The sequence below is a fragment of the Hippocampus comes genome, unplaced genomic scaffold, assembly GCF_001891065.2.
Source record: "Hippocampus comes isolate QL1 unplaced genomic scaffold, H_comes_QL1_v1.1 scaffold349, whole genome shotgun sequence".
Taxonomy (NCBI): domain Eukaryota; kingdom Metazoa; phylum Chordata; class Actinopteri; order Syngnathiformes; family Syngnathidae; genus Hippocampus; species Hippocampus comes.
In genome coordinates this window covers 94,004-104,445 of record NW_017806157.1, presented here as the reverse complement: position 1 = coordinate 104,445, position 10,442 = coordinate 94,004, and the positions used below count along the sequence as shown (strand labels likewise).

The following is a 10,442-nucleotide window of genomic DNA, read 5'->3' as shown; positions in this document are numbered from 1 at the left end:
GTTGGACCACAGCATGTTTAAACTGTTGGGGAACTATACCAGAAGAGAGGCTGCTGTTGATGATGTCCAACACCGATGCACCAACACTCGGTAGAACCTCGTGAAAGAAATGCGGGGGAAGAAAGTCACAGGGAGAGCCAGATGGCTTCTTCTGGCGAACTACATCCTCCAAAAGCGTCAAGGACACAGTTTCAAAAGAATTTAGCACAGCTGAACACGGAATATGGACAGAGGGGTCAGATGCGGTATTTGAGACCGGAGTCCTAGCTGTAGAGACCTTATCAATGAAAAACTGAAGGAATCTGTTGCACATCTCGGGTGAAGAATCCGAGCAAGTAGGCAGAGGGGGTTTGAGTACAGAATCTATCGTTTTAACCCATATGCTGCAGTCGATGTAAATAAGTTTATATAACGCAACATACAATTTTACAAAAATTGTAAAAGTATTATTCCTGAATATTTATTTTACTTTCTGTGTTAGACGAGGGTACGCAAAGGTTATTAAAGGCATCAGAGAACCGACCAGCAGTGCGAGGGTTAAAAATTCGGCGGTTGCAACTAGGAGCGGCAGATTTTACAGCAGCACGCGATAAGACTACGTCAAATAAAACTGCCATGTGATCAGAAATCCCATTTTCAAGGACTTCCAGATTTGACACCAGTAGACCATAAGCAAGGACAAGGTCGAAAATATGTCCTTGTTCATGTGTCGGGCTGGTCACATATTGCACAAATTAAAAGAGTCGATAAATCTTCAGAAGTCCTTTGCTAGTGTTTTTTCCGGAAAGCACACAGGGATATTAAAATCCCCCATTTGGAGGATATGATCATATCTCAGCCTGATTTCCGCAAGAAAGGTTGAAAAACCGCTTAAAAAGTCTTTGTTGTACTTAGGAGGGCGGTAAATGACAGCGCACAGCACCGGGAAAACACGACCGACTTCAAAGAAGGTTACTTCAAAGCTGGTGGTTGATGTGGTGAATGTGCACCGTTTACATTTGAAAATGTTCTTAAAGATACTCACCGTTCCTTCACCACGGCCTGAGGTCCTCGGGGTATCGAGGATGGCAACAATTCAAGTAAAGCGTTGTACTCACCAGTACCTGCCCAAGTCTCCGTCAGACACAGGAAATCCAAGTCATTGGAAAGGAAATACTCCCTCAGAATATGGGTCTTGTTCGTCAACGACCGGGCGTTTAACAAAGCGATCCTTGTGGGAGTGGCAATGGGAGGGATTGCCTCTTCCGATTGCCGAGCCCGGGGGAATTCCCTCAAAAGCTTTCGCTGGACTCCTCGCCGAGAAAGGCGCAGAGGGTAGAAATGCCGTGGCACGGTGGGAGAGCCAACGACTGTTATCAAGCACGAGGCAACGGGGTCGAGGGCACGCTACGACGGAGTAATTCCGTGCGTTCGGGAACGAGCAGCTATCTTAGTGAGTCTCGGATCCTGTTTTAGCTTCATAAGCTGACCGCTACGTTTGCCGCGGCGGCGGCGGCGGCGCTTCCGTGAAGGGGGCGACCGAACGCGGAAGAGATTAGCCGGCACGTTAGCCAAAATCGGAGGTAGCGTCTTTTCACCACCGTCTTGCCAAAACGCGGCCGAATCTCCGACGTGTTCTCACGGGTTGCCAGGAATAAACCCTGTATTTTTATCGTGGACTTCGTGTCGTCATTCATGCCGCATCCTGAGAGTGCTACATCTGATATGCTGCAGTCTTCAATACTTGACATTTCAAAAGCTGTAGATTTAGTTGAAGCGTTATTTAAGATATTGAGTGATTTCGGGCAAGAGTCGTTTTTTGATAATGTGCGGAATGAAGTGTTGAATGTTTTTGGGCAGTGAGATCCATCACCACCAGCTGGAAAATGACCAAAAACGCTCAGCTCTAAACTCAGCCAGAACTGTGTACTTACCACTCTTGGGCAGAGAGAGCCAGAAAGAGATAAAGACTGGTTTCATACAAACTTTTTCTACCCTTATGCTCATTGAGCTTGAAAGACGATTTTCAAGCAAAAACTGTGAAATCATGAACAGCATTCCAGCTCTAAATCCCCAAAAAAGATACATTCATCAAAGAGACAGATCTGTTTTCATTTGCAGAACTGTAAGATTCAAATGTTGATGACCTGGGGCATGCACTACATCAGTTCAAAAGAATCTTGGAAAGAAAAATCCAGGCTGGGATGCAGAGACCCTCTAGTACAGTGCAGCTCGTACAGTTCATTGAACCATACAAATACGTTTTTTTATTTTATTTATTTATTTATTTTTAGCTCTACAGACTCTGTAAAATAGCTGTCACAATCCCAGTGGGCCCTGCTACTTGCGAAAGGAGTTTTTCGAGATTAAAGCTGGTGAAAACATACCTCAGGTCCACCATGAATGAGGATAGATTAAGCAACCTTGCGGTACCTAGCATTGAGTCTAGGAGGGCAAAAGCACTCAATCTTGACTCATTTGTTGATCGGTTTGCCAGAAATCACAAAAATCGCAGAATATGGTTGCTTTAATGGTAGGGCAGCTTAAGAATGTGATTATTATACTGTTTTGTTTTGTTTTCCTCGTCACTGTAATGTTATGACTGCAATGGTTTCAAAGTTTGATAAAATAAAAAGTCAAATAGGATTTCAAATCTGTCTTTTTTGCCCTGGGTTAAATGTGCCCCTCTATAAAAACCCCTGGCCCCAGCCAGGCCCCCTCAGTGAAATTGATCTAGAACCGCCACTGCTAACAGAGCGCAGCAAAGGTGTTTAAGGAAGAACTGCCCAAGAAATACAGTAAGATGTCCATAAATGAGGCACTTGAGACTGCCAAGGAAAGACTCACAGCATTGACGACTCGCCTGAAGAGGTACATGAGAGCGATAGAGGCCAGGAGAATAAACAGAATGTTCTCCAACAACCTACCTATGGTTGACTCTCAGTGGCAATGTATCAAGACCGAAACAGATCCATGAAAGCCGAGACAGTGCAATACTGGAAGGGAGAAGGACGTGTCACAGAATACCAATGCCCAATGGCTGGCAGATTTACAAACAGAGCACAGCAACATCCCAGAACAAGAACCAATCTTCATGGCAGTGGCCAATATCCAAGCAAGAATGTCAAAGATGAAGAATCAGACAGCACCAGGGCCCGACAACATCCATGCCTACTGAAAAAAAGACGCTGACTGCTCCCCATGAACACCTGGCAGCACAAGTGAACTAGTTGCTTACATCAGGGACCCACCCGCAATGGCGAAACATAAGGTCAGACGATCCTCATCATGAAGGAGCCCCAGAAGGAAGCAACTCCATCAAACTACCGATTTATAATCTACCTCAGCACCACATGGAAGCTCCTATCAGGTATCATAGCAGACAAAATAAATTGGCTTATGTATCAGTACACAAATTGAGCACAGAAAGGCATTGGTAATAACAGCAGGGGTTCCAGACACCAACTACTGGTCGATAGGACAATCACCCATGTCTGTAAAACAAGTAGCACCAACCTGTGCACGGTCTGGATTGACTCCAAGAAAGCCAAAGACTCAATGCCACACACATGGATACTGAAATGCTTCCAACTGTATAACAGCAACAGAATTCTAAGGACATTCATCAAGAACTCAGTGAGGCTGTGGACTACAACTCTATTCAGGTTGTACCCCGCCTGCTCCCCAAAGATGGCACTTTTGGTCCGCTTCGGAATGATCCCAGCAACAGTGGCAACATAACTGTGTCCTCGTCTGTCAATACTCGAGGTAGCTGTATTAGGGCCATTACGACGTCGCTGTATTAGTGTCATTTATTGTAGAACCTGTTGTGTGGTGAGAGTGAGAGAAAGTCTGACTGGCTCAAACGCTGGCAGCTGGCTTCGCCTTTCACCGAGGCAGGGAAGACTGAGTTCCCAGGTCACAGTTAGACTTGTGTTAATTGTATTTTTGATGGTTATATTTATATTTCTGGATATTATTGTGTGATTAGTACAGAATTATCTAAGTGAATTTGTTGGTAAAAAAATGGACCGTCTTGAGTCCATAATTCATTTCCCCTTGTAGGTTATGGAGAGTAAAAACTGGAACATAGACTTGGTCTGCGGTACCTCTGTTGGAAAACTCGTTCACGTTTAATCTGAATAAAATACCACAGATGGCTGAAGGCCACTGCCCTCGAAAGCAAAACAATTTTCAGCATCAGACATAAATGTTTTCTTTCCCTTATTAACAATGTAAATTGCTGCTTGGCAAAATCTGTGAATGCAATCAGCTACCCTAATTGTTGGGCTTTTATTCATAGTTGAGCCCCGACTGAACACAAAGTGACGCTGGAATCTCCTCACTAAACCTGTCATTACTCACCACCTTGAAAGCTGTATGAGCAGGCAATGCTTTTCTCAGTCGAGTACACATCTCCCGTCATTACCCAATATCACCTGGATGCATGACAATTTGACTGATGCTCAAAATTTACATTATATTCTTTGAAAGCGGAAAGATTTGCTTCTGCTCTTGGAATGGCTGTTTTATGAAATGCAGGCAACATCAATTCCATTTTGTTTTCCTTTCATCTGAAATGCCCAGAGGCTGTCAGTTTATAAACAAAACAAACAAAAAAATAAATAAATCAAGATTATATATTGTTAAATGGGCAGCCCGATAGTCGAGGGGTTAGCGCGTCGACCTCACAGTGCAGAGGTCGTAGGTTCAGTTCTGACTCCGGCCTTCCTGTGTGGAGTTTGCATGTTCTCCCTGTGTCTGCGTGGGTTTTCTCCAGGTAGTCCGGTTTCCTCCCACATTCCAAAAAACATGTGTTGCAGGTTAAGTGATCACTCTAAATTGTCCCAAGTTGTGATTGTGAGCGTGGATGGTTGTTCGTCTCTGTGTGCCGTGTGATTGTCTGGCAACCAGTTCAGGGTGTCTCCCGCCTACTGCCCGAAGACAGCTGCTAGGCTTCGGCACGCCCCGTGACCCTTGAGAGGATAGGCGGATCAGAAAATGCGTGGATGGATATTATTAAATAGTGGCATTTTGCTTTGCCTTCAAGAAAAACTGACAGGCAGGCAACAAGTGACCTGACATCACATGCGCAGCCAAAATCCCATCTGGGAATCCGATCTATGCATAGAATGGCTGATTGAAGAAAAGGGGATTTTTTTTCACAATATGATTGGAATTGTTTGGCTTGTTCAGAGTCAGTTCAGAGCAGGTTGGTCTCGTAAAATTCACCAACATTAGTCAAATTTGTCTAACCCTACTATGGCATGTACAATTTGCTGTTTCCTGTTTGTCAAAATCGGGTTCAGCTTTGTATCAAAATTTCCAATATTATTTTGTCATGTCCTGCATATTGCAGTTTCTCTCTATCTTTTTTTTTTATCATGAAGAGGCTTTTCACACACTTGATTTTCTTATTGTAATTACCGTTTGGAAAAAAAAAAGAAATTCTGATAGGGTGAGATGGGGTCGTATTCTGCCTTGCGAGATGATTGATGACTGAGTGGCTTCTCTCCCTCCGTCTGTGTGAATGTGTTTACAAGAGGGGGCCACAGAGCCCGGGACATTTCTAAGTGAGGAAATTGTTAAGAAAACAGTCATTTGGCAACCATAATCTCACATGTGCAACCAGAAACATTGGGCTCAGTTCATTTTCTCTATTTTGAGTACAGAAATGTTGCTTCGAATGGGGAACAATTGTGGCTAGTTGTCAGCCATCCACAAAAATTACAACGGTTCAATATTCGGCGAAAGCATCAGCTTTTCAACAGAGTTACAGGTCACATTTAGTGTGTGTGTGTCAGAGGCGATTGCTCTAAGACTGCAAGGGAAGCTCAGTTGGGGTTTCCAGTCCATACTCCACACAGATGTTTCGGTAGACTATGCCAGCCACCTGGTTGTGGCGTTCCATGTAGGCTTTGCCTGACAGCATCTTACACCCTGCAGTTATGTGTTGGATCGTCTCAGGTGCCTCTTTACACAACCTACACCTTGGGTCTTGTCTGGTGTGGTATATCTGGGCCTCAATGGCTCTGGTGCTCAGGGCCTGCTCCTGAGCAGCCAGGATGAGTGCCTCTGTGCTGTCCTTTAGGCCAGCCCTCTCTAGCCACTGATAGGACTTAAATGTGCATGTAAATGTCTGACATTCATTTTCCAAAAGATGTTGATTATTCATTAATTTAGACCATAACAGTAAATACGACCAAATAAATGAATGGCAGTCCAATGCAACTATCTGAACAAAAGTTTTCGTAAATTTGTAGGAGGTAATTAAAAAAAAAAAAAAAATAATCCTAATCATTCATAATGACTTTTGCCACAGTGTTAAGTGGCGAAAAAGCAGGCTGTGTGGAAAAAGAATAAACGTCCAGGATCCAGGAAGGAGATTTTCCAGTTTTGTTTATTTCAGTTGGATGCAGCTAACCAGGTTTAGAGTACACATGCGTTGATGCTCTCCAAGCTGTCCAGCCTCAATGCATTCCTCAATCCCTTTTTGACGGGGTACACCTGAGCTGCAAGCCAAGCAGGTCAGAGCTCAGCAACTGGCCATCCACGGGTGGTTGCAATTCACTTCCCTGAAACAATCCGTTTACTACAGAACACATTAAGCACTGCGCAATCACCACAGGAACAGTTTTGAATGGGAAGAAATGTGCATCTTTCTCCCCATCCAAAATCAAAATAAAATTAATGCTGTAGTTCATATGGGTCATTTGGTATTATGACACGCAGCTTTGTCGATTGAACCCCAGTGACAAAGCAAATGGTTAATGCGTAACATTAAAATCAAAAGTGCATCGCGGTAAAGACAGACACCTTCCTCGCAACAATAAGTTGCACAATTTCTATGCATTGCTCTTTAAACTCTGCATAATTGGTCCTAACTACTCACGAAACCCACGACATTCTTGCCTTTACACAGTCAGAATAATGGTAAAACAATACATTTCTCAGAAAAAAAAACACCAACTTTGTTGCCGCCTGAGAACTCTGGTTGCTCGAGCCAAATTCTTCCTGTTTTAGCTCTCTCTCTACTTTAACACACCTGATTCTAACGATAAGATCATCAGCGAGCTCTGTTGAAACCTGAAACAATCATGATCAAATGAATCAGGTGTGTTGGCGTAGGGAGGGATCTAAAACAGGCAGGATATGGCGCTCGAGGAACCCGAGTTTCCGACCCCTGCTCACTGGGCATGATTATGATGTATGTGGTGAGATAAGTCGAGTTGTTAGGAAAAAAAATTATTTGTTTCAAGCAAACTGTTCAGGGATGTTCTTTTTTTCTTTTTTCTTTTTTGGGCAGTTTAAACATATGATGCAAATGCAGCGATATGTATTTGCAACGAGAAATAAACAAACAAGACGCTTGAATTGTGCATGTTGTTTACAAGGTAATTGTTCTTGGGGGAAAAAAAAGAATAAAGTGTTCAATGTGCAGGGATGAATTAGGGATGGGGGTGTCAATGTCAGGGGAACAGAGCACTGTTTGAGTTTTAACAGTCTCCCAGAAAGAAGCTGTTCCTCAGCCTGGTGGGAATGCTCTGGATGCTCCTTAGTCTCCCGCCTGAGGGAAAGAGATGGAAGAAAGTGTGTGCGGGGTAGGCTGTGTCCTTGATGATGCAGAGGGCCCGCATTCTGCGTGTGTTCGTGCAGACGTCCGTGGCTGTGGGAAGGCGGTTCCACACAATCTTCCCATCCTTTGAAGATCCTTCCTTTCTGCAGATGAGCAGCCGCTTTGCCGCACTGTGATGCTGCTGCTGAGGATGTTCTGTCACAGTGGATCTGTTTGTGACCAACAGGTGGCACTGTAGGTCTCCTCCTACAGCTGCACACCTGTTGGTCATCATGTCACTAGGTTTTTCTGTTTAAAGGACTCCCTGGCCGACCACTCAGGGTCAGGTCATTGTTTCTCTCACTGTTTCTGTTCGTGTTTGTGTTCTGCTGCTACCCCCGTGGGTTGTTGTTTGTTACTTTTGTTTTTTCATGTTTCAGGACTTTGTTTTTGATTTTGTTTTTCTCAGTGTTTTCTTAATACATTTAGTCAAGTCCACCCAGCTCCTCCCTCCTGCCTGCTTTTTGCGTCCTCCGCCACCACCATCATGACACATTCTCCACCACATATCTGGAGAAGCTCCTCACCACACAGCTCCCCGTCTGACACGTCGCATCTTCCCAAGGAAGTAGAGACATTGGTGAGCCTTCTTGCAAGTGTTTCAGGTGAAGTCCTGAGAAAAGTGCATTCTGAGGTAGTTGTAGCTGGAAACCATTTCCACTGCTGCTCCTCAAAATCGTTCAGTTCAATAATTTGGGAGAAGCCAGCAAAAGCAATGTTTTATTTCACTCACCTTGAGTGTATAGCCCCGGGTGCAAAAACTAAATATTGCAATCCATGTGGGAAGAAGGTACCGTGCAGAGCTTACTGACTTCACCCTTTCAGGGACAGTGGACAGCATATCATGTTCTCAGGTTATAGGGTGCATAAAGGGGTGACAAAGTTTTTGGGATTCAGCAAGTATGCTTCCATCCACCATGTATAAATACTGTACACTATTGGTACTGCATTTGTATAGATTCAAAGGTTTGGATCTTTTGCCAAAAATCAGATTGAAAAATCACATTCATGGGTTGTCTTTTTTTGAACCACAGCCATCCAGTTGAGTACAAAATGTCAAAAGCAGGAATGTCAAACAAAGATACGGCCTGCGATGGGGCGGAGGTCGCAATCTGGGCCTGTAGAGGACATTCGGCTCGGTCTTGTATTTTTATTTATGAATTTTTTTAATTCACTGTTTTCTTTCCAGTTTAGCACACAGCACTACAGTATTCGACATGCTGTCTTTATTTCTTCTGTCAAAGACAGTCATGTAAGTAATTTTGTGGGTGCCACCTGGTGTTCAGATTGAGTCACCGCAGTTGAATGAAACAGTAGCCAAGGAACAAGATGACAAAACTCTGTCTGAATGGTAGGGATTCCTAAATGTTACTTGAAACCCTGCTACATTCAACTTCATTCTTTGCACTTCACTGGATTCCTTGAAAAGAAGTTATGAAAACACATATTTTGATTGGAACTTTTTCCGGCCACTGGACATTTGTGTTTCACCGCTTTCATTTCGTGATTTTTTTTTCTCGTGTGTTCAATACAAAATATATATTTTTTGAAAAAAAAAAAAAAAAAAGGAAAACAAATATTTTGATCTTTTTGTTTCATACAAAGTATATTACAATACCTTTAGAGTTGACCTCTTCTATTCTCAAAAAATAGAGACCAGGATGGCCCACAAATAGAAAAAGAAAATGTGCGTAATATTGGCGCCAAGTGTTTTAAATTTTACACACACACACACACACACACACACACACACACACACACACATATATATATATATATATATATATCCATCCATTTTCCGATCCGCTTTATCCTCACAAGCGTTGCTGGGGGGTGCTGGAGCCTATTCCAGCCGTCTTCGGGCAGTAGGCAGGGCACACAGAGACAAACAACCACCTGTACTCATAGGCACCAGTGACCCGCGTCCGGGCAAGGGAAACTGAGTTTCATTTATTTTATTCATCATAAAGGGTTCTTGAGCCCTGCTTTGTCTGGTCCCTCACCTCGGACTTGTTTGCCATGCGTGACCCTGCCAGGGGCATCAAGTCCCAGACAACTTAGCTCCTGGGATCATATATATATATATATATATATATATATATATATCATGATTTTACTGGTCGGTCCCACTTGGGAACAGATTTTCCCCCATGAGGACACTGCGCTAAACTGAGTGTGGAACCCCCAGGTGGAAAGCAAGCCTGTTTCTGATTTTCGATCGGTAAGTCCAAATCATTCAAAATGAGTTCCTTTGATGTCTTTTCTCAATGTCATGTTGATGTGGCTCCAAAACATTCAAATTTACTCCGCTTCCCCCAACTGGTATTGTGAGTACTGTAGTTGCTCATCTGCACCAACTTGTATTTGTTGGTGGAACTGAACCAACTTGTCACAGTCAAAGTTGGTGGAGCTGCTGCGTAAATGTGTTGAAAACTTGAGTTTAATGTGCTTGTTCACACAGCATTGGGTGCATGCAGCACCTGCGCATAAACGCTTTCAGAAGTTCAGTGTCGTTGAGCCATGGTGTTGCTCACCTCAAGTGTCCTGTTCAAGTGACAGGGAGAGAAACGATCATTTCTAATGGTTTGTTTTGTAGTTAATAGAGAATTTCATGTTGAAGTGGTTGAATGCGTCATTGTTAAATGTGATTAAAAAGATCCCCGCTGTGTGTTTATATATGCACATATGCTGCTGGCTCCTTTGGGGTGGTTAACACATCGGTGTTCTTTAAAACTGAGCATTGGACTGTTCCCAACACACCTGTGTTTTCATTGAACTTCACACGCAGCCCACACCTCGCACCTTCCCCAGCCCCCAGGGGTATGAGAGATCATTATTGCACACAACT

At 43.6% G+C, this 10,442-nt stretch overlaps 1 long non-coding RNA gene across 1 annotated transcript in view; it reads left to right on the top strand.

Annotated features, from left to right (window-relative positions):
- LOC109531059 (uncharacterized) overlaps positions 1-1,379 on the top strand; it is a 12,162-nt gene extending 10,783 nt beyond the window's left edge. The window contains exon 3 of the long non-coding RNA XR_002171111.1: positions 1,064-1,379. This is a non-coding gene — a long non-coding RNA (uncharacterized LOC109531059). The remainder of the gene's footprint in view (positions 1-1,063) is intronic.
- Positions 1,380-10,442: the final 9,063 nt, after the last annotated feature.